Source organism: Rhipicephalus microplus, chromosome 1, assembly GCF_043290135.1.
Source record: "Rhipicephalus microplus isolate Deutch F79 chromosome 1, USDA_Rmic, whole genome shotgun sequence".
Classification (NCBI taxonomy): Eukaryota; Metazoa; Arthropoda; class Arachnida; order Ixodida; family Ixodidae; genus Rhipicephalus; species Rhipicephalus microplus.
Genome location: NC_134700.1, coordinates 82,533,833 through 82,558,544, shown reverse-complemented (window position 1 = coordinate 82,558,544; position 24,712 = coordinate 82,533,833). Strand labels below are relative to the sequence as shown.

Sequence of the window (24,712 nt, the reverse complement as noted above, 5' to 3'; positions counted from 1 at the left end):
ATAAGATGCTCTGTGAAACACAGAACGCGTCTTATACCTTGTGCTATTGCTGTCGTATATCTTGTTCACCTATCCTGCGGTAAGGTATACATATAAAGGGCTAACCGGAAGGTGCTTGAATGACTGTTTAAGAGCACATGTACACAATGTGGTTCAAGGACATCTCGGAGCCCACTCCAGAGACTGCAGCTGCGTGCCCCTCGTTGAGCGGTGCGAGGTAGTAGGCAAGCACCACTCTCAAGCCACGCGTTAGATATTTGAAGCCTGTTACATAAGTAAGCTTGACGGTACACGTGTAAGCTCCCAACCGATTGCGCTGATGCAAAAAGCGCAATCGATCATTTTTAAGCTGCGTTTTTGTTTCCCGCTCAATCAACGACAGACGAGAGTATTGCTGACATTGTTTCGCAGTGGTTGCTAACTGCACCCTTCAACGCATGTCTATTATCTTCTTTTTTCGCCTATTACACCACTCCACTATTAAATCATTGTTGAAAGTTGACGTTCTTTTCTATCCTTGTTTTTTCACTTCCGTAGTTACGCTGTAACTACTTCTACGTTGCGCCATTCATACTTTCAGCTATGTCCTACCGACTTTCCCAAGTTTCCGCGATTTATGTCTTCTGAATTGTAGATCCTTGCGAAGCAAATTTTGCGACCGTGTTTGGTGGGTTCCTGGTCAGCCCGACGAAGAGTTCTTGTTTGACTTCTCGCATAAGCAAACAGACGTTCTTTTCCTCGGGGATTCAGGGGTCAGAGTGGTGGAAGAGTTAAGTCATGTACTGCGTGAATAGTGCCACGTTTCCATTTGGCATCTGCCCACGGGTTTCGAGGAGAGCTTGAGCCTTCTCCTTGCGGGGCCCACTTGCGAAAGCAGTGGGGAACCCTGCACGAAAAACGTCCCACGTTGTGAGGTTTCGCTCTTGATTCTAGAAACAGGTCTGCGCAGCGTCTTCTAAAGTCAAATAGACATGCCGAATCTTGTCACGGTAGGTCCAGTCGTTGAAGAGGGTGACTCGGTCGAACTTTTAGGGGCGAAGCTCCCTATAACGGCACCTGTTCGTCCCTCGTAGCCGTTGTAGTATGTAAAAAGTATAACATTTCAATCTCCAAGGTGGTGCCGGTGAAAGATTTCTTCTGTGCGTTGTTGAACAATGAAAAATAGTGCTAAATGTACATGCCAATGGCTGCTAATGGGGAATGAGATACAGGAGCATTCGGCTTTTAGTTAACGCACATGCTGCGATCCCCATTAGCAGCCATTGGAATGTACATTGAGCACTATCTGACAAGAAAGGGTTGCTACGTTATACTCGCTGGATGTAACCTTCTTAGTTTTAGAAAGTTCTAGCGAGCGTTGCGCTGCAGTGCCATGAATACAGTGAACTAGTATATACAATGAACTCGAGGTGGTTAAAGGTGGGAAGTAGACCCAAAGCGCAAGCCGGAAGAAAGTGTGCGTGTTCCACCTCTCGTTCAGTCCTTGGAATGTCCGCTGGATGGTGGTGTTTCTATATGGGGAATATATGATGAAAAGATGCGAGATGGTGGTACTTGGAGTGTTGAATAGATGGACGAACGGACACACAGACAGATGCATGGATGGACGCATGAACAGACGCAGGGGCGGATGCATGGACAAACGCAGGGACAGACGCACGAACAGACGCACGCAATGACAGGCGGATGCACGCATGAACGGTCACACAGACGGACGGAAGCAAGAACGAATGGACAGACGAATGCTCCGCCCCACTCTCCATCATTCACGCCGTGGATATGCTGCCAATTTTTTTAAGCCGGCTTTCCAGGTCTCCAAGTGGCGAACCACGCAAAGTTGGTGACTTCCTGTATTGTCGGAGCAGGATTGGCGCTGGTGGCACAGGTGCTGTCAATCTTGCCGTGGTCGACGTCAATATCTTGTTATTGCGAGTCTTTTCGGGTAGACACCAGTACTCCTGTGGGAGGCATCATTAACTGGCTTGTCGTGGCTGGAGTCGGTGTCTTCTCCATGACGTGGGCTGGGTTCACAGCTTGATGAGGGCGTCCGGTACATGAAAGAAGCAGCGTCTACAGCAGATGTCATGGGCTCGTGACGTGAATGAAGGGAGCAGACTGCAGGTTCAAACATAAACTTGATTTGGGCTGAATTTGTGGCCGGTCAACTAAAAGTAAAGTTACAGCAATACACACTGGCACCGATAGCGGTGAAACAGAGTGTCGGCCATTGATCAACTGACAAGCGACGCAGCGCGTCGGCCTTCAAACATGTGGGGTCAAATATTCCAGCCTTATCACTGGTCGTCGTGCAAGCTCTGCAATAATCTCGACTGTTTGCGTCTTTCCAGCGATCTTAACCAGACGATCTACTAATCGTGAACCTTTTAAAACACTGAGGCCAAGTTTGCACCGAGCATTCCTGACAGACTTCGTAGGCGAAACCCGAGTAGAACAAGAGTGTGAAATTATAAACGTGCGGACTCACGAGTGTAACGTTTTCGCATAGTTATCAACGTCGGTACTGAACACTGCATCCACAGCTCACGTTGCCATGATGAGCGGCCATTACGGGGTCTTTTAGATGCGAAGCAGCTTATGGTCAAGGTCAATGTGGTCTGCGTGACCACCCTTACTCTGCATGCGCAACAGCTGGCGCAGACACTGCGAGGGCTTGCTCACGTGGTAACGCGTTACGGCCTGTGTAAAGGGGTGGGAAGACTCCCTCCTTACACTTTTTCATTAACCATGTGATGGCTTCGGAGAACGAGATTCCACAGACGCGCTGCGAACAAACGCGTTGTATCCTAGTGAGAATGCACTAGAATGCGCTTGCGCGTTTGGGCTCGCATAAGTGGCTGTATAGGAGGCTGTGGCCTGTTTATTTTAAACTCCCTCAGCAATCACGGCATGGCGTCAGTGAACGACGCCTTCACGAGTCCAGTGAACTCAGCAGTCCACTGAAAATATGGAACACCAATCAGGTAAGTCACTCTCAGGATATAGGAAGCATGTCTTGGCAACTTGAGAGACGTAAAACTGGACGTGTGCGAGCTTCGAAGTTTCGTTCCAGTTGTAGACACACGGTCATAGTTGTCCAGCCCGTCTCTGACATTTTTGCCACAACGACCGGTGAAGATTGGAGGCTTCCGAGGGGGGTTGTTGGCCACGCTGAGGTTGGCGGGGGGTGGTTTGGCCGAATGAAGGGACACTGTCACTTGCTCTTGCACGACATGGTCTGCTGGTGCAAGCGGCATCCCGAACAAAGATCCAGGAGAACCCTTTGGATAGGTAAACGTCGAGGGAATGGCGAAGCACCTTCCACCGCTTGAAATACTATGGTTCAGCCAATGCTTTATTCCAGCAACAGCAGGATGGCACCGACGACGAAAACGAGCGTCACGAAGACTGATGATGGTTATTTATATACATGAAAAAGATGAAGCCGAATGATGGAATGCATAATATATATATATATATATATATATATATATATATATATATATATATATATATATATATATATATATATATTCAAGTCGATCCTCCGTGAGCAGCCACAACGTGGTTTACTTCAACGTTTCAGGCAGGGTTTAACTGAAATGTCGAAATAAATCATGTAATCATGTTGTGACTGCTCTCGGAGGATCTACTTGACTACTTGCGACGCTACGGCCACTGAACTACCATGTCTGCATATATATATATATATATATATATATATATATATATATATATATATATTGCTGCGTTCAACCTGCAGAGGAGAGCTTGCACAGCCAGAGAGGAAGACGAAGCTCTTGCCTGGTCCTCTTTACGAGCGCCTTTCATTTTTAATTAATGTGAGCTCTTCTATATCGGACTCCTGCTGTGTCTGCGTCGTGACACTGGTGCAGGCGCTGGGTACATGTCCAGGACACCTTCAGACAGCCCGGCATCTAGTCCACAAAGACTTCCGCTCGTCGAAACACCCGTTCACTGCGCCAGCCGCCGCCTGTTATGCCAGAGCCCAGAGTTCGGTCCTTGGGCGGAAAACATGACCGCGCCGGGAAGCAGTTGCCCCACCATGACGAGCCCAAGCACGACACGGGTGACTGTTTTCACCCCTAAAACTCCTGTAAACTTCCATGGCAACACATATGAGGACGCAGATGACTGGCTTGGAGGAGTTCGAGCGCACAGCCAATGTTAACGGGTGGAACGCCGCACAGAAGTTGGGGTGCGTGTATTTCCCTCTTCAAGACGGGGCTCGCACGTGGTTCACGAATCGCGTGTGGTCAACGTGGGACGAGTTCCGGCGGAAGTTCCTGGACACCTTCGCAAACACCGAAAGGCGGGAGCATGCACAACGACTCCTCGAATCACGAATTCAAAAGCCCAACGAGTCTGTTGCTATGTTTGTTGAGGACATGGCTCGTCTCTTTCATCGAGCCGATCCCGACATGTCCGAGAACAGAAAGATCAGCCACCTCATGCGTGGTGTTAAAGAGCAGCTGTTTTCTAGTCTCGTACGGAACCCACCTTCAAGCGTCGGCGAATTTTCGAAGGAGGCGACCGCCATCGAACGCGCACTACAGCTACGGTACCGCCAGTACGACTGTTCAAACAACAGCGGACAAATCAGCGCAACCACCGTGACCACTGTGACACCTGACGAGCGTTCTTTGCGTGACCTGATACGCGAAATTGTGCAAGAAGAGGTGAAAAAGCTCGCCGCCACACCGAATAACTGCGTGATTGCGTCGGTCATAGAAGTTGTTCGCCAACAAATAAGGCAAGCGCTTTCACTTCCCGAGCCGAACACTGAAATAGTTAGGCCAACATATGCAGATATTCTCCGTCGACAGCCTAGATCTAACGATCCGCCACCTCAGCAGTACCACCAGCAACAGCCGCCGACAGTGCCTTGGTACTACAGGGAAACGTCGACGCCGATGCGACCCCCACTCCGCAAAACCGACATATGGCGTACCCCTGACTACAGGCAACACCACCTAGATTTTTTTTCAAGGCCTCGGCAAGCCTCCGTCTCATCAGCTTGACGTCACTGCTGTGAGATCTGTGAGAAAGCAACGCTCGACTGGCTGAGGTCGGAATGGCTTGCGAATTCTGTTCGCCAAATAGACAATCTTTTTTGCTTCGAAACAAGTTTTCAGTAGACAAACTGTAGAAAATTATTACCTACTGTCTAACAAAAAAGCTTAGCACTATTCTATCTTTCAAATGATGTACTTATTTACTTAATTTATTCACGTTTTAAACATTTTAGTGCACAGCCGAGCGAAGTTGGCAGCGCATGACAGTGCGTCTGGCCACATTGATCTTACGTGCTCGCTCGCTCTGCTGGCTGTTGTGGTTGTAGGCTAGTTGCATTTTCTTACCGCTCACGCTGTTTTTTCTTTCTCTTGTGCTGTGTGAGCATGGTTGGGTAAACTACGCATTATGCCTGGATGCTGCTGTGCACCGGGGTGCAACTTTAACTATGCTCATGGACCAAAAGCGCGCGTCTATCGGTTTCCGATAGACGCCGACCAAAGAACCGCATGGACGAGAGCGATCCCTCGCAAGGATTTTGCGCCGACAAAGTACACTGTGGTAAGTGCGTTCTTTCACTTGTCGCAGGTGCCTACGCATGTGTAAACTCACTCAGCTACGCAACTAAAAACCTTTCAATTTTCATTATTTGTGAGCTATGCCTTCGGGGCACTTGCAGCATATTTTACAAAGGACGTGAGACACGCAGTATTAGTAATCCTGCTGTTTGCCTAATTTTTGTTTTCGCGCGACAAGTCTTGACAAACAGGTACTTTCCTCGCAATCTCACGTCTAGCTGATGGCCTGAGTCGCTCTAAACGGACTGCAGCGCCTGATAAAATCCTATGAGAGTTAAGACTTAATAAACAGCGCTCGCCTGTTGGGCCGCCTAACAAGGCATTGCTACTATGATAATGCCTAATAATACAGCCACATTTTCTGTTATGTAGTTGACGAATGTCCACTAACTTTTTCTTGCTTGATTTTTGTGCTATAAGCTCTGTTTCATTTTTCTTTTCTTTTTCCAGGTGTGTGAGAAGCACTTTCATACAAGTGATTTTGTTACCACGTTGGCCTATCAAGATGACAAAACCGGACGAGTACTTGAAGTTCCTCTCCAGCTGAGACGACTCAAGTCTGGTGCTATCCCGAGCCGATTTCCAAACTGCCGTTCGTATCTTTCTCGTCCCACAACTGTTGTCCGGGAAGGCCCTGAAGAGAAGCGGTCTAGAAAAAGAATCGCTACAGAAGGCAATAAGGCAGTACGCTGAAGCTCGCGAAGAAGAGAAGAAAAAGAATAACATCAGTACTTTTGAAGACTTGCTCACCGCTCTGACAAGTTTCCAGACAAACACCTTCTGGACAAAACTTGTTACTCACGACAAAGTCCTCTTCCTAAACTTCGATTCTCAAGAAGCTCCAACTGTGCGTTTTTCTGTGATAGTGTCAGCTAATTTGATTGTGAAAGGGTTCGTTAGTGACGTGCAGCTTAACAAGCTTGGGACCTTCGTGCTTCCTGTTTATTTGTGTGATCTGCGGGAAATCGACAAGGTCCTTATTGCTGTGCAAAGTTTGGCAGGAAACTTCTCCGACAGCGAAGAACGCTTGCAGATTGTCATGAAGAAGACAGTGAAAACACTGGATGAACTAGCGTCAAAAAGTTTCCCACATGAGTGGCAAGTGGAAGTTGTCAAGTTCGTAAAACAGCAAGTCGGCATTTTACTGAGCAAAACTTCGAGATACCCTGTGGATTTGCTGGTATTTGCTAGCCTTGTGTTCACAATATCTCGACATGCGTACAGATTTATTAGGTCCACATAAAAGTTGAAACTTCCACATTCCGACACAATTAGACGTGTTTGTAGGTCATATCGTGTGAACCCATGCTCTGAACAACAAGATGCTTTATTTCTGTCGTATGCAAAGAGGCTGGCCGTAGGAATGGATGACCACAAAAAAACTGTGACGCTTGTCATCGACGAAATTCATCTCCACCCCTACATTGACTACAAAGGTGGTGGTCTAGTAGGAATGGATACAAACAGTCAAAACGCAGCAAAAACTGCATATGTGTTTATGATTCAAAGCCTCCTGTCGTCAAGCAAAGACGTAGTGCACGTCCTTCCAGTGGCATAAATAGATGCAATACAGCTGCATCAATTTCTTCGTGAGCTCATTAATGGGCTGGAGGCAACAGGCTTTCGAGTAATCGCGGTCGTTTCAGACAACAACTCCATCAATGGGAAGGCAATGTCATTTTTTTCAGAGCCACGGAAGGTTGATACTGTCACGGGGTCGTGACGTGGCCGAAGACAGGAGACTTCGTGTTGGGATTTAACTGTTTATTTGGGCAAATCTGTGCCCGGTAAAAGGAAAGTCCAATTACAGCAGCAATCTCGCACAGATAGCAGTCTCGGACTGATAGCGGCGAACGGAGCGTCGGCCTTCGATCAACGGAGCGTCGGCCTGCCCATTATGTGTCCAATCGCACTGACCATGCTCGTAAAGTGTCGTCCATATTTGCAAGGACCAAAAGTACCAAAATTCCCCTTATGTGTTATCTGTAACCGAGTGGAACGAGCTTCCCAGCGAGATTGCGATGATAAATGATCCGTCTGCATTCCAATCAGTGCTGCGTACATTTCTTGATATGTAATATGTCTACTGCTGCTATATCTTACCCTGTTGTTATATCTCGTGTATTATTGAAACGATGAAGAACTAGTGCCATGCAGATTCCTGGAATTGAAATGTACTGGAGATGTGAAATGAGCCATGCGTTACATCCTTGTCGTAAAATGTACCTTTTACCTAGTTATGTCTGATCGCTGTGTGTGTTCCTTTTATATGAATTGATGTATACCTTGTTTTTAACAGTATCCCCCCCTATGTATTGTCTCTCGAGGCCTTTAGGGCATTTAAATAAATAAATAAATAAACAACTGACAAGCGGTGAAGCGCGTCGGCATTTATACTCTTGCCGTCGAATGTTCTAGCGTTATCGCTGGCGGTGACGTAGGTTCCAGAACAATCTGTACCGTTCGCACAGTGAGCGTGATCATATCGAAATGATCTACTACAGTCCCGAACCTTTTCGAAAACTGCAGGCACCGTTTGCGCTGACAATCGTGTGGTGTTTTGGGACGATAACAAAAACTTGGGAAATGGAACGTGGCGTTGCCCCCTCCGAAAAAAGGCATCGTCCCGATGCTTTAAGTAAAGATGAAGGTACAATAATAATGCAAGAAAGTACAATGAATAAATTACGATACAAAAAAAACACTGTTTCAGTTTATTAACGCGCATGAAACGGCTTGAGGCGCGCGACATGAACGACTTCAGGTCGCGATCGGCGTCATTGAGAGTTCGTGATGCCGTCGGGGACAACCTCGTAATCAAGTGGGCCGAGACGTCGAACCATTGTATGGTTCGAAGTACCGTCGCAGAAGCTTTTCACTTAGTCCAAGTCGGCGTATCGGCGTCCACACCCAAACACGTTCACCGGGCTGGTATTCCACGAAGCGTCGTCGAAGGTTGTAACGGTGGCTGTCGGTCGTCTGTTGATTCTTGATAAGGAGACGCGCAAGTTGTCGGGCTTCTTCGGCGCGATGAAGGTACTCGCTCACATCGAGGTTTTCTTCGTCGGTGACGTTGGGTAACATGGCATCGAGCGTCGTTGCCGGGCTCCTTCCGTAGACCAATTTGTATGGAGATATCTGCGTCGTCTCCTGCACCGCCGTGTTGTATGAAAAGGTCACATGCGGAAGAATGGCGTCCCACGTCTTGTGTTCGACATCGACGTACATTGACAGCATGTCGGCGATCGTCTTGTTAAGCCACTTGGTGAGGCCGTTGGTCTGTGGGTGGTACGCTGTCGTCCGGCGGTGGTTTGTTTGGCTGTATGCCAAGATCGCTTGAGTTAAGTCGGCAGTGAATGCCGTTCCTCTGTCGGTGATAAGGACCTCCGGGGCGCCGTGACGTAGGACGATATGTTCAACGAAGAACTTAGCTACCTCGGATGCACTGCCTTTTGGCAGGGCTTTTGTCTCGGCGTAGCGGGTGAGGTAGTCGGTAGCTATCACGATCCACTTGTTTACGAAAGCCGACGTCGGGAACGGCCCCAGTAGGTCCATACCAATCTGCTGGAAAGGTCGGCAAGGTGGATAAATTGGCTGAAGAAGTCCCGTTGGCCTTGTCGGCGGTGTCTTGCGTCGCTGACAGACCCGGCATGTTCTCACATAACGAGTGACGTCGGTGGTAAGACGTGGCCAGTAGTACCTTTCATGTATCCTCGTGAGCGTGCGAGAAACACCGAGGTGCCCTGCCGTCGGATCGTCGTGCAGGGCCTGCAGGAGTTCGTGTCGCAGAGCTGAAGGCACCACAAGGAGGTACTTAGCTCGAAGCGGTGAAAAGTTTTTCTTTTGTAGAACGGTGCAAGTGCGCGCTTGAATACCTTCGGGACTTCGGCGGTCCTGCCTTCGATGTATTCTATTAGGGCCCTAAGTTCCGGGTCTGCCCGCTGTCATTCAGCGAAGTCGTCTGTAGTTATCGCTCCCAAGAAGTAGTCGTCATCCGGGTCGTCGGGTAGCGGTTGGTCGACAGGCGCACGAGAGAGACAGTCGGCGTCGGAGTGTTTTTTGCCGGACTTGTAAATGACAGCAATGTCATACTCTTGAAGTCTCAGGCTCCATCGTGCGAGGCGACCTGCAGGGTCCTTCAAGGTGGCTAGCCAACAAAAGGCGTGGTGGTCACTCACAACTTTGAAGGGCCTGCCGTAGAGGTAGGGGCGAAATTTCGACGTAGCCCAGATGATGGCGAGGCACTCCTTTTCTGTTGTGGAATAATTTGCTTCTGCTTTGGATAGCGATCGGCTGGCGTAACTAATAACCCTTTCAAGTCCGTCAGCCCTCTGCACAAGAACGGCGCCAAGACCTACGCTGCTTGCGTCAGTATGTATTTCTGTCTCGGCGAATTCGTCGAAATGGGCAAGTAACGGAGGCGTCTCGAGGCGATGTTTAAGCTCCTGGAAAGCGTGTTCCTGTGGCGTTTCCCACTTGAATTCCACGTCGGCCTTGGTAAGGTTAGTGAGAGGATCGGCGATGCGGTCGAAGTTTTTCACGAATCGCCTATAATAGGCGCACAGGCCCACAAATCGGCGCCCGGCTTTCTTGTTAGTGGGCGGCGGGAAGTCGGCGATGGTGGCTGTTTTCCGTGGATCGGGACGAACTCCAGACTTGCTGATAATGTGCCCCAGAAACAAGAGCTCCTCATGCGCAAATCTGCACTTCTCTGGCTTCAGTGTGAGTCCTGAAGTCTTGATGGCTTGAAGTACAGCTTCAAGGCGCCGAAGATGCTCGTCGAAACTCGAGGAAAACATGACGACGTCGTCTAAGTACACAAGGCAAGTCTGCCACTTCAATCCTGCCAGTACTGTATCCATAACGCGTTGAAAAGTTTCAGGCGCTGAGCAAAGGCCGAAGGGCATCACCTTAAACTCGAAGAGGCCGTCCGGTGTTATAAACGCCATCTTCTCTCGGTCTCTTTCGTCGACTTCGATTTGCCAATAGCCAGTCTTGAGGTCCATTGACGAAAAGTACTTGGCGTTATGGAGCCGATCAAATGCGTCGTCTATTCGTGGGAGAGGATACACGTCCTTTCTTGTGATTTTGTTCAGGCGGCGATAATCGACGCAGAAACGTGGGGTCCCATTCTTTTTCTTCACTAACACCACGGGGGATGCCCATGGACTCTTGGACGGCTGGATAATGTCATCCCGCAGCATTTCATCAACTTGTCTCTTCATGGCCTCACGTTCTCGCGTTGAAACCCTGTACGGACTCTGACGGAGTGGTCTGGCATTTTCTTCGGTTATGATGCGATGTTTCGTGATTGGGGTCTGCCGAATTTTCGATGACGACGAAAAGCAATCTTCGTATTCCAGGAGCAGAGCCTTGAGCTGTTCTTGCTTATCGTTTGGAAGTCTGGGATTGACGTCGAAAGCTATGGGAGGGGCTTGGTTCCTCTGAGCAGGTTCCGCAGAATCGGCGAGGGCGAAAGCACTGGTGGCTTCGACAATTTCTTCGATGTCTGCGACCATTGTTCCTTTGTTTACAAATTTGTACTCATTGCTGAAATTCGTGAGCATAACCGTTGCTTTGCCTCCCCGCAGCTCTGCGATTCCTCTTGCGACGAAAATATTTCGGGTGACCAACAGATGCTGACTGCCTTCAACGACGCCTTCCAAGTCAGGTGATTTAGGAGCGCCGACCGAAATAATGACGCTTCAGCGAGGCGGAATGGTGACTTGTTTTTCCAGAACATTCAAGGCATGGTGTCCTGACGGCGTGCGCGGCGGTAGTGCTTTTTCTGTGGATAACGTTATCGACTTTGTTTTTAGGTTGATGACAGCACCATGGAGGCATAAGAAGTCCATGCCAAGGATGACATCTCTCGAGCAACGCTGCAGGACTACGAAGTCTGTAGGATAAATACGGCCGTTAATGGTGACTCTCGCTGTGCAGATTCATGCAGGCGTTACGAGATGACCTCCGGCTGTGCGGATCTCAGGGCCTTTCCAAGCTGTCCTAACTTTCTTTAATTTCGCGGCGAACGACCCACTGATGACAGAATATTCGGCTCCGGTATCTACGAGAGCGGTCACACTGTGGCCATCGATGAGAACGTCGAGGTCGCTAGTTCGCCGTCTCGCATTACAGTTAGGGCGTGGCGTCGGGTCACGGCTGCGTCGGCTTGTTCAGCTGCTTCAATGTTGCGTCGTCAGGCCACCTTCGGTAAGTGAGCTTTCGCCGTCAGGGCTTTGCCTGTTTGGCGTTGTATTCGGAAAGCTCCGTCGCGGCGTCATGGTCCGAGGATCTTCGGTAGTTTGTCGCACAGCAACCGCACCTCCACCGGTTGCTGCCCTTAGTTTCCCGGATACGGGCTAGGAGAACGGCCCCACGTTGGGCCAGAGTACTGCCGGTGGTGCGGTGACGTGCGGCGGCTGGGAGACGGCGAACGCGAAGGACTTCGTGGTGTCCGCCGAGTTCCTGTCAGGTAGTCGGCGATGTCACGTGGTCGTTCTCCTGGCTGTGGACGCGGTGCATTGACGGCGAAGCCACACAGTCCCATCTGTCGGTACTGGCAACGGCGGTATGTGTGTCCGGCCTCGCCGCAGTGGTAGCAGAGCGGGCGATGGTCAGGGGTGCGCCAGACGTCAGTCTTTCTCGGTGCACTGCGCTGGGCCGCTGGCGAACGGTATGACGTTGGTGGGGGGGGGGGGTGGCGGTGGTGGCGTCTGTCGATGAAAGTGCGATGGGGCGGTGTTTTGGCGTGGACGGGGAGGAGCGTTGTGGCGCAGTGCAGTGGCGTAGCTCATAGCATCCGGCTCGGGCAGCGGTGCGTGGGGAATTTGAAGCGATTGCCGAACTTCTTCTCTCACAATGTCGGCGATTGAATCCACTTGAGGCTGCGCCGAAGGCAACAGCTTGCGCAGCTCTTTCCGCACGATCGCTCGGATCGTTTCACGCAGGTCTCCGGGGTTACTGGCTTGAGCAACAGCGCGGTCTGCAGCCAGGTGACGATTATACTGTCTGGTGCGCATGTCCAGGGTCTTTTCGATAGTGGTCGCTTCGGCTACAAATTCTTGGACGGTTTTCGGTGGGTTTCTCATCAGTCCCGCGAAGAGCTCCTGTTTGACCCCTCGCATGAGGAAACGAACTTTTTTTTCCTCAGGCATGTCTGGGTCAGCGTGACGTAATAGTCGGGTCATTTCTTCTGTGAAAATGGCGACATTTTCATTTGGTAGCTGGACCCGGGTCTCTAATAAAGCAGCGGCTCTCTCTTTGCGAGCGACGCTCGCGAACGTTTGCAGGAATGCGCCGCCGAAAACATCCCACGTTCGGAGCGTGGACTCCCAATTTTCGAGCCAGGTCCTTGCGGTGTCTTCCAAATAGAAGAACACACGACGCAGCTTTTCGTCATGGTCCCAGTGGTTGAGGGCGGCCACACGGTCGTATGTTTCTAGCCAGGACTCCGGGTCTTCGAACGATGACCCATGGAAAATTGGTGGTTCCCTAGGTTGATGCATGACCATCGTGGGCTGGGACGCAGCGGTTGTCATTGTCGCTGCAGTCACGGTCATGGTTTTGGTCTTCCGCGCCTTGTCTTGTAGAAGCCCGTACTCCGGTGGTAGCCCTTGCTGTCGGCGGCTTGTTCGCTGCTCCTGGTCGGCGTCGGTGTCTTCTCGCGACGTGGGCTGGGTTCACGGCTTGACGGGGGCGTCCGGTACATGAACGAAGCAGCACCTCCACCAGATGTCACGGGGTCGTGACGTGGCCGAAGACAGGAGACTTCGTGTTGGGATTTAACTGTTTATTTGGGCGAACCTGTGCCCGGTAAAAGGAAAGTCCAATTACAGCAGCAGTCTCACACAGATTGCAGTCTCGGACTGATAGCGGCGAACGGAGCGTCGGCCTTCGATAAACAACTCACAAGCGGCGAAGCGCGTCGGCATTTATACTCTTGCCGTCGAATGTTCTAGCGTTATCGCTGGCGGTGACGTAGGTTCCAGAACAATCTGTACCGTTCGCACAGTGAGCGTGATCATATCGAAATGATCTACTACAGTTCGGAACCTTCTCGAAAACTGCAGGCACGGTTCGCGCAAAGAATCGTGTGATGTTTTGGGACGATAACAAAAACTTGGGAAATGGAACGTGGCAATACGGTCTACAAGCATCCATCAGACCAATCAAGACCACTGTTTTTTATCTTAGATTCTGTTCATGTTTTAAAATTGGCTTAACCAGCGTAACTGTGGTAAATGTAAGTTTTTTCTAGACATCAATGGACTACCGGACAAGGTGTGCGTGCTAACAGCTTCATTGAACACGCTGCTAGAGCTCCATGAGAGAGAAAGAAATGAGCTTGTACGACTTGCTCCAACATTGTCTTTGAAGGCACTGAAACCTTCGAACTTAGAACGACAAAACGTGAAACTTGTTCTCAAGGTGTTCAACAGTTTCACAATCGCAGCTTTCAACAGTGCACAAGCAGCAGAACTGCAGCATGCCAAAAGCATGGCCAATTTTATCAGCACTGTCGTAATGTGGTGGCGCATAGTGAATGTTAAGACGCCGGATAAAGGGAGGCACCTTCGAGATGACTTACAAGAGCCCATAAAGGCAGTTTGTTGCCCCCAAGTTGAGTTTTTGAACAAAATAGTCAGTTGGCTCGACTACTGGAAAAGCCCCAAGCATGACACTGGTCGTTTCAGTCAGAGACGCACAATGCATTGCGCCACACGTCTCTTGCTCTTGTTCAGGTGACAAGCTACTGCCTTGAAAAGCTTGGATTCAGGTACGTCCTACTGGGGAAATTTCAGTCGGACTGCCTTGAAGACAGGTTTGGCAGGTACCGACAGTTAGTGGCGCACAGTACCATATCTCCATACGGCAGATGTATGAAGCGGAGCACAAATTGAGGCTGCAGAAGGTCCTCGAGCTGCCAAAGTATGACGAGATTCCTCTATGTGCCCCCACTGATGAATTTCGTGTTGCTTTAAAGCAATTCCAGATTGTAGTTGGAGAAGAGGACATTGCTGCAAAGCAGCACACACTTCCAGCTACAACTTATGTCGCTGGTTATTCCGCACATGCTGCACTCAAGAAGCTTAAATGTGCATTCTGTAAAGAGAATCTAGTTGTTGAGAGTAGGACTCTTACAATTGAGGCAGACGAGCTCACAACGAGTATCACAAGAGGTGGACTTAAGTTTCCCCAAGCCCTCGTTGTGAACGCCGTACTGGTGATGAATATTGTTCTCGCGAAACTCACAAGTGAAAAACACGCAGCCAAATTTTATGCCTGTGAAAAGCAGAAAGAACTGCTTGTTTTAATGACAACACTCTTTCTTGAGTGGAATGAAGACTTTGGTGTTTGTGACAATGGCCATACGCCACATGTAGTGATGGGGTACATAGTGCAGCAGCCAACACTTTGTTAAACAACCTTTGCAAACGAGAAAACAACAAGCTGTCTGAAGCCAAACCAGCTAAACAGAAACTGAAGACACTCCAGGCGTAATCTCTCGCACATGACTGATGATGTGTCCTTTGTGTTTATATAGCCAAATTGTTTGAGCTCCCAGTTTCAACACCTTCTACAATATCATTTTAAAAAATGTTAAAAGCTTTATCTCCACAATTTTTTCAAGTATTGTCACATTTTTTCTTTTGCTTCACACATTGCCTTTCTTTTGGCACTTGAGCTGTTATGTGGAAGAATCATTTGAAGATTTAAATATAGCATATCTAACCCATTTTGTGTGTGTTCAATTACATCCACTGAAAATAAGTCAACTAAGTGTGGAAATGATTTTACAGGTAATGTCATGTTTGCTTTATTTTACTTTTTATGAAACTATTGTATTTGAAAAACTTCGCATGAATCCTCGTTCAATGGTTTAATTTCATTGCTGGTTTGTTTTCAAAAGCATTTTATATAATAAAACATGCAGTCTTCTTTTGACACAAATCTTCTGGTCCATTTACTGAAATGCAAAATAGACCCTCCAATGCCTTCAAAAACTTTACATAAACCAAAGAGTCCAATAACGCGCCTTACTTCAGTATAATTATAACTCACTGAGGCACACTTTCTCACGTGTCGTATTACAGCCAATACACCTATTTATGTTTCCCGTTACCACTGCTCTGCTGCTAGGTGTGAACTTCTCCATTGCACGATGAGCTCATCACAAGGTTCTGCTACAATTGTAAATATAGGTGTAAATATCAAAAACTTTTTGGGGTCTGTAACATTTACACCTGTTGCTAACAAAAATTTTTTCTAGGCAGGCCCGTAGCCAAAAAATAATTTTCGGGTGGTGAGGCACCTGTTGAAGTCCTTGACAAACCCCTATTTTCACTATTTATTCTCAGTGAAACAGCCCCCTCCATCCGGATCTTGTGGGGCGGGGGGGGGGGGGGGAGAAGGGGGCCTCCTAACCACTCCCGCCTGGCCGTGGGCCTGCTTCTAGGTGTAAATCTCTGAGAAAAAATGCTACGAGTGCAACTGGGCCGCCGAACGACAAAACGCGAACGCGCAGATAACTGCCTCGATGCCATCTGAGTGAGGGATATTAGTGTATAGTGACGTGACATCTAACGTAACGAGAAACGAATTTTGAGGAACCTGTAGGTCAACGTTATCTGATAGAAAGTGATTGGTATCTTTAATGTAAGAAGAAAAGCTGGACGGAATGGTGTTTATGAGGCTATCTGCATAACGGGAAAGGTTCTGGTGCGCATTGAATGTTGTAGTTTTTAATTCTTCAGTCGTAAACTGAGAGGATTGCACAAGCTGCTTTTCCTGATTCCGCAGACCTTTTTCTGATGATTCATAATGGCTAATAAGTATGCTGGTTAGTTCAACAGACGCCCGACTTAAGATGTTGTTACACCTTGACAGGTTTTTCTTTGACATCTCTGATGTGGCCGGCTGCAGTTTTAGTTGCAAACCTTTAGGAGCACTTGTTGCCGCGACATACAATCTAAGCATAGAAATGTGCGATTCACAACGAGTCCGTTTTTCTATAACCTTCCTGGTCCTTAAAAAGTTCATTGAGCTAACAGATAAAGTACTCTCACCCAGCTGGCGTTGTGTTAGTCAGTTCGTTCCTCTCGTGGTGGTGCCTCTGTTCCGGAGTCCGTAGCGTGGTTGAGACGGCGAACGACCGCAGGCGGCGGTAGGCAAGACGTAGGCTGTGTAGATTGCGACTTGTTCATGTGGGTGCGCGATGCTTTCGAGGTGGCGCTCTCTGCTACGGAAGGCTTGCTCGTCATGGCGAGGGTTGCTGTCGGCGCGGTGTTGTTTCTTGAGTTATATATATATATAATATATATATATATATATATATATATATATATATATATATATATATATATATATATATATATATATATATATATATATATATATATAGTGGGAGTAATAACTCAATGGGCCAGTTAGTCTTCGTGAAGGTATGGGATATGGCACAACGGGAGCGTTGTCAACAAGGGTAAATATATTTATTTCTTAACAGTTTCGGGAGGGGTCCTCCCTTCATCAGGGGATGAGTTATACTGACATGAACTTCCAAACTTCGTTGCTGCCGCGTCCCTCTCGCCTTGATAGATGTTTGCGAGAGTGAGGGGGAACTAAAAAAAGGAAAGAAAAAAACAAAAAGGGGGAAGAAAAAAGACGAAAAAGGAAGAAAGTAAAGAAGAGTAAGAACCAACTGTCCGTGTACGTCCACATACGGTTCTTATCACGTGCTGTTCCGTTCTCGACGTGTGTCGGGCCACCCAAGATTGTCGCCGCCGTGGCGGCAGGGTCCGTGACGGCGTGCGTAAGGAAAGGGTTTCCCCTTAATGGGTCGGTCGGCGTGCGGCGTGCGTAAAGAAAGGTTTTCCCTTTAATGGGTCGGTCGGCTCTTTTCCTTTAATCTTAGTCCGTTTCTCTTCAATGGTCATCAAGTGGTAGGCGAACGTAAACACTTTGTATGTGCATGTGGAAAAAGAAAAAAAGGAAGAAAAAAGAAAGAAAAACAAGAAAGGACAGTGTACACGTACGAGTCAGTCAGAAAAAAGCATGGTCTCCAGCTATCAATATTTGTCACCAATTTCCTCCTGGCTTACTTCTCGGAGGCAGTTGAGTTTTCCGGGGTCCTCGTTGATGCCGGCTACTAATGTTCGAAGTTTGAAAATAAAATATGCCTCACGCTGTTCGCGCTCGCGTCTGTTTGAGAAACCGGACTGCAAAAGAGTTACGCTGATATTTTCAAAACTGTGGTTTGGCAGGCGCAGGTGTCTAGATAAAGGTAGCTTCGGCAGTGAAGTGGCGTGGTACCGGTGATTATTGAACCGCAGCCGAAATGGCGTGTCTGTTTGGCCGATATATTCTTGTCCGCAGATGTTGCAATGTAGCATGTATATTACGTTACTGGAGTCACAATTAAGGCTTTCAGTTATGCAGAATTTGAAATCCGAGAAGTTCGCTTTGGATTCACGTGTTGTGACCATCTGTGGGCATACCTTGCATCGAGCTTTTCCGCAGGGATGGCACCCTGATTGAAAGTTGGAGGTGTTTGTCTTTGCTCTGACAAGAATGTTCTTCAGATTTTTATCCCTGCGGTACACCACATGAGGTGGCTTCGCGAAAATAGAAGTTTGTCGTTTGCTTTGCCTGATTATGTTGAAATGGCGGGAAAGTATGTTCTGAATTCGTGGCGCTGATGAGGAGTATGTTAGTACAAGGTTCGTTTGCGAAGTCGTTTTAGATACTCTGTTTGGTCCCTTAATTATATCATTCCTGTTCACATTGCGAGCACGTAGTATGGCATCGTCAATAATGTCTTCCGGATAATTTTGTTTCAATAAGGAATGCTTTAGGTGTCCCACGTGTCTGTCAAATTCCCGAATATCGGTGCATATTCTTCGGTACCGGTAGGCCTGAGAATATGGAATACCCATTTTGCGATGCTTTGGGTGGCTTCTGTTGAAATGTAGGTACACTTGACGGTCTGTAGGCTTTTTGTAAAGGTTTGTTGACAAGCGGTCATTTTTGATCATGACAGTGACGTCCAAAAAGTTAATGCTAGTTTTGAAAATTTTGTGCGTGAATTTGATTGATGGGTGCCACTTGTTAAAATCCTCTATGAAGCGGAAAAGACTTTACTCATCATGGTTCCATATCATAAAAATATCGTCTAAGTATCTTCTGTAGTAGAAAGGTTTCAAGGTACGTCCCTCTATGAACGGGATTTCAAGCGAAGCCATAAAGGTGCTCGCGAAGTTTGGGGCCATTTTCGTGCCGATTGCAGTGCCACTGACCTGAAAGAAATGCTTGCCATTGAACTCAAAATGGTTATAATTTAGTACAAGTTGAATAAGTTTAAACAGTACCTTGCCACTTACACTGGTTGATGAGTCAGATTTTACATATTGAGAAACCACAGCCGCTATTCCGTCATGGTGAAGTATGTTGGTGTACAGTGAGCAGACGTCCATGGTCACCAGAAAACTGCCGCCTGGGATGTCGAGACTTGAAGTTTCGCAGATGAAGTGGTTTGTGTCCTTTAGGTATTAGGGAAAACTTGGGGGGATGTTTTTATTAGCGATTGATGAATTCTGATATATATTCTGTTGATGTGCTGTTACTGGATACTATCGGACGTCCCGGATTGCCTGCCTTGTGTATTTTGGGGAGCAAATAGAATCGACCAGAAACAGAGTGGGCTGGTAACATTGCTTTTAACATTTTGCCGGTAATTTTCTCGTCCCGGCAGAGATTGTTTAGGGTTACTTTTATCTCCCCTTCGAATTCGGGAGTCGGGTCCGTTGGAAATTCTTTGTAGAATTTTGTGTCTGATAGTTGTCGTTCCCCTTCCTTTAAGTAGTCCGACATGTTTAGAATTTCTATGCAGCCCCCTTTATCAGCCGGTTTGATAGTAATTCCGGTGTTTTTCGTAGTTCATCGAGTGCCCCTATATATATATATATATATATATATAAATATATGTATATATATATATATATATATATATATATATATATATATATATATATATGTGTGTGTGTGTGTGTGTGTGTGTGTGTGTGTGTGTGTGTCAGTATAACTCATCCCCTGATGAAGGGACGACTCCTCCCGAAACTGTTGGGAAATAAATAAATTAATATATTTATCCTTGTTGACAATGCTCCCGTTGTGCCATATCCCATACCTATATATATATATATATATATATATATATATATATATATATCATTATCAGCCTGACTACGTCCACTGCAGGACAAAGGCCTCTCCCATGTTCCGCCAGGTAACCCGGTTCTGTGCTTGCTGCTGCCAATTTATACCCGCAAACTTCTTAATCTCATATGCCCGCCTAACCTTCTGTCTCCCCCTAACCCGCTTCCCTTCTCTGGGAATCCAGTTAGTTATTCTTAATGACCAGCGGTTATCCTGTCTACGCGCTACATGTCCAGACCATGTCCATTTCCTCTTCTTTATTTCAACTATGATAGCCTTAACTCCCGTTCGTCCCCTAATCCACTCTGCTCTCTTCTTGTCTCTTAAGGTTACACCTACCATTTTTCTTTCCATTGCTCGCTGCGTCGTCCTCAATTTAAGCTGAACCCTCTTTGTAAGTCTCCAGGTTTCTGCTCCGTAGCTAAGTACCGGCAAGATAAAGCTGTTATATCCCTTCCTCTTGGGGGATAGTGGCAATCTACCTGTCTTAATTTGAGAGTCCTTGCTGAATGTGCTCCATCCCATTCTTATTCTTCTAGTTACTTCAATCTCGTGATTCGGCTGCGCGGTCATTACCTGCCCTAAGTAGACATAGTCTTTTACAACTTCAAGTGCACTGTTACCTATCTCGAAGCGCTGCTCTTTTCCGAGGTTGTTGTACATTACTTTCGTTTTCTGTAGATCAATTTCAAGACCCACCTTTCTGCTCTCCTTGTCTAACTCCGTAACCATGAGTTGCAATTCGTCCCCTGAGTTACTAACCAATACAATGTCATCGGCGAAGCGCAGGTTACTAAGGTATTCTCCATTAACTCTTATCCCTAACTGTTCCCATTCTAGGCTTCTGAAAACCTCCTGTAAGCACGCGGTAAATAGCATTGGGGAGATTGTGTCCCCCTGCCTTACACCCTTCTTGATTGGTATTCTGTTGCTTTCTTTATGAAGCACTATGGTAGCAGTTGATCCCCTGTAGATTTCTTCCAGAATGTTTATATATACTTCATTTACGCCCTGATTCCGCAGTGTCTGCATGACGGCTGATATTTCTACTGAATCAAATGCCTTCTCATAATCTTTGAAGGCTATGTATAGCGGTTGGTTATACTCTGAGCATTTCTCTATTACCTGATTGATAGTATGAATGTAGTCAATTGTTGAGTAGCCTGTTCGAAATCCTGCTTGTTCCTTTGGTTGATTGCATTCTAATGTTTTCTTTACTCTGTTAGCAATTACCTTTGTAAATAGCTTGTATACTACAGAGACCAAGCTGATCGGCCTTTAATTCTTCAAGTCCTTGTCATCGCCTTTCTTATGTATTAAGATGATGTTAGCGTTCTTCCAAGACTCTGGTACTCTTCCCGTCAGGAGACACCTCGTAAACAGGGTGGCTAGTTTTTCTAGCACAATCTGTCCTCCATCTTTCAGCAGATCTGATGTTACCTGATCCTCACCGACAGCTTTGCCTCTTTGCATGCTCTTCAAAGCTTTTCTGACTTCTTCTATCATTACTGGTGGGGTGTCATCTGGGTAACTGCTAGTTCTTATAGTATTAAGGTCATGGTTGTCTCGGCTACTGTACAGATCTCTGTAAAACTTCTCCGCTATTTTAACTATCCTATCCATATTGGTAGTTATTTTGCCTTCTTTGTCCCTTAGTGCATACATCCGACTTTTGTCTATCCCAAGTTTCCTCTTCACTGCTTTGACGCTTCCTCCGTTTTTCATAGCGTGTTCAATTCTCTGCATGTTATACCTTCTTACATCGCATACCTTACGTCTATTAATCAACTTCGAAACCTCTGCCAGTTCTATTTTGTCTGTTGTACTTGACACTTTGATGATTTGACGCTTCTTGATTAGGTTCTTCGTTTCCTGGGAAAGCTTGCCAGTGTCCTGTCCAACTACTCTGCCTCCAACTTCCACTGCACACTCCGTAATGATAATCGTCAGATTATCATTCATTGTATCTACGCTAAGGTTGGTTTCCTCACTAAGAGCCGAGTACCTGTTCTGCAGCGACACTCTGAATTCCTGTACTTTCCCTCTGAGTGCTAGCTCATTGACTGGCTTCTTGCGTATCAGTTTCTGTCGTTCCTTCTTCAAGACTAGGTGAATTCGGGACCGTACCATTCTATGGTCACTGCATCGTACCTTGCCAACCCGTTCCACATCCTGCACGATTCCTGGGTGTGCACTCATTATAAAATCTATTTCGTTCTTATTTTCGCCATTAGGGTTCCTCCGTGTCCACTTGCGGTTTTCTCGTTTTCGGTAGAAGGTATTCAAAATCCGTAAATTATTGCGTTCTGCGAATTCTACTAATAGCTCTACTCTGGCGTTTCTAGTGCCGATGCCATGATCTCCTACTGCCTGGTCTCCAGCCTGCTTCTTCCCTACCTTTGCAATAAAGTCGCCCATCACTATAGTATACTGTGTTTTTACTATAGTGATGGGCGACATTAATGCAAAGTCGCCCATCATTGTATATATATATATATATATATATATATATATATATATATATATATATATATATATATATATATATATATATATATATATAATGAGCATGACAAGCGAATGGCTTTTCATTCTCTTTAGATATCATCATCACCTGTACATCTTCATCATCTGTAAATATCATCACCAGTGTGATTTAGCTCGAGCCTGGCTGAATAAACCGGTTCCTCACAAGTGGTGGAGGTGCTTTTCGTTCCCCAAGTTCTCTCGCCCGTTCTCGCTGGAGCTCCGCTCGGGTCGTCGCATACAACCGCCTGCCATTGCAACCCAAGAAAAACCTGGCCCATCCAACCTCGCCGTCCTACTGCAGCCAACGACACACCCTCCGCCCAACAACATTCGCCTGCGTTATGTGTTTTCCTGTCTCTGAGGCGATGATGCAGAAGACTGGATCAAGAACTACGACCTCGTCAGCGATTGGAACAGGTGGGATAATTCATAGAAGTTGCGCAGCGTCCCATTTTTACTTGTCGGATGTTGCCGAAATTGATTCTGGAACCACCACCCGGATTTTCTCGACTGGGACACTTTCGAGCAGCAACTTCGTCAAATTTTCGGTGCCCCAACAGTTCTCGTTGAGGCAGCGAAAAAGAAGCTCGCTGAACGTACGCAGCTGCCAGGTGAATCTTACACCTCGTATATTGAGGATGTCCTAGCACTGTGCAAGTGTGTTTACTCCACCATGTCTCAGAACGACCAAATACGAACACCGTCGCCTTTGACGCCCTCGCCATGCAAAATACTGCCGCCACCCAGGACGTGATAACCATCTGTCAGCGACCTGACGAGTTTCAGTCTCATCGCCTCTGCTACGATGCCACCGACATCCGTTTGCCTGCACCCCTTGACTTGCGTGCGCTTATTCGCGACATCATTCGTTAAGAGCTTCACAGGCGCTGCTCTTCCTGCGCTGCGGAAGGTACTCTCCCTTCTACAAAAGATAGCCTGCGACACCTGATTAAACAAGAGATCACGTCCGACGTGTTCCAACGGTCCCTGCGTGCGCCAGACGCCCATGTACGCCGAAGTTGCCACGCTGTCTGCGCAGCCACCATTTCTGTGCCTACACCAGAAGACCATACGCCTGTGGCTTCGTTGTCCCCACCAGTGCGTGCACCGCCTTACTACGCACCTCAGCACCCTCCTCGGCCAATCTGTTACTACTGCGGCTATCGAGGACATATCACTCGGTTTTGTCGAAGGCGCCAACAAGATGAGCAACGCGGCTGCGCTCCTGAAGAACATCGAAGCTTCTGTCCGACCATGAACTACCTATGACCACCCTCCCGCTCGTCCTATTACCGCTCACCGTATGCTACTTACCATACTGACATGCCTGGGAATTCCCGTACGTCTCGCCGCAGGTCGCTTTCGCCAGGTCGCCATTCAGTGTCGCCTCTGCAGCCAGGACTTCGGTTCGAACTGTCACGGTGGATGAACGTATTTTTGAGCGCTCCCGTTTCACTGCGCTGATAAGTGTTTTTGCATGTCTTTAGCTTGTCTTTATAACTATAAGGCAGCAGTTGAAATCTTCGTAGCACCTATTTTATGACACGGCTTTTTCAGGGTCCAGTCACCAGGTATTATTAGTGTGTGTGTGTGCGTGTGTGTTGGAATTTTTTTTTGTTTTTTGTTCTTTTGCCACGCCGTGGGGGAGGTGTGCGTACATTGAACACGCAAATTTTTGTAGTAGAGCTTAGACTTTCTTTTTTTGTAGTGCAGGGCTCGAGTTTAGTAATTATTGAGTAAAGGGACAATTGGTGTCAGAGAGACATGGTTAAAAAGACTGTCAAGTGTTCAGGATGTGGAGTGGGTTTGGAAGTGGACCCAAGTGTAGAAGCGGATGGAGAAGAGGCTAACGCGAAGTGTGGGCAATGTGAGGTCGAGGAAAAAATGGAGAAAATGATGGTTGCCCAGGGTGAACTGCTGATGAGAATCGCCGAGCTCGAGACTGCGTTGGCGACAGAGCGAGAGAAAACGAGGGCAATGGGAGAAAGGCTGAAGTCCACCGAGGAAGCACTAGCGAAGCTGAACAAAGGAGCGGCCTACGGAGAGAACAGTAGGGAACCGGCAACCAGAACGGTGCAGAAGAAAGAACAAGCAAGTTCAGAAAAAACAGGTTCAGCAAGTTCGATTGTCGCAAGGCCCAGCTTCAGCGAGGTAGTGGTGGGGCTAGGAGGAGACAGCCAGCGTCACAGGTGCAAGTAGCCCCCAGGTGCATGACGTTCCAGCTGAAAAGTCACAGCATGTGATGATCGCCGGGGAGTCGAATTTAAATCGATGCACAGAAGCCATCAAAGAAAGGGTAAGAGGTGACAAGAGGGTTGCAGTAGGGGCGTTCCCAGGACGCAAGCTGGAAGCAGTCATGA

At 47.5% G+C, this 24,712-nt stretch overlaps 1 protein-coding gene and 1 pseudogene across 1 annotated transcript in view; both read left to right on the top strand.

Annotated features, from left to right (window-relative positions):
• LOC142765475 (putative peptidoglycan muropeptide transporter SLC46) overlaps positions 1-24,712 on the top strand; it is a 236,615-nt gene that overhangs the window by 156,332 nt on the left and 55,571 nt on the right. The window lies entirely within an intron of this gene.
• LOC142768413 (uncharacterized) lies at positions 5,440-15,113 on the top strand (annotated as a pseudogene).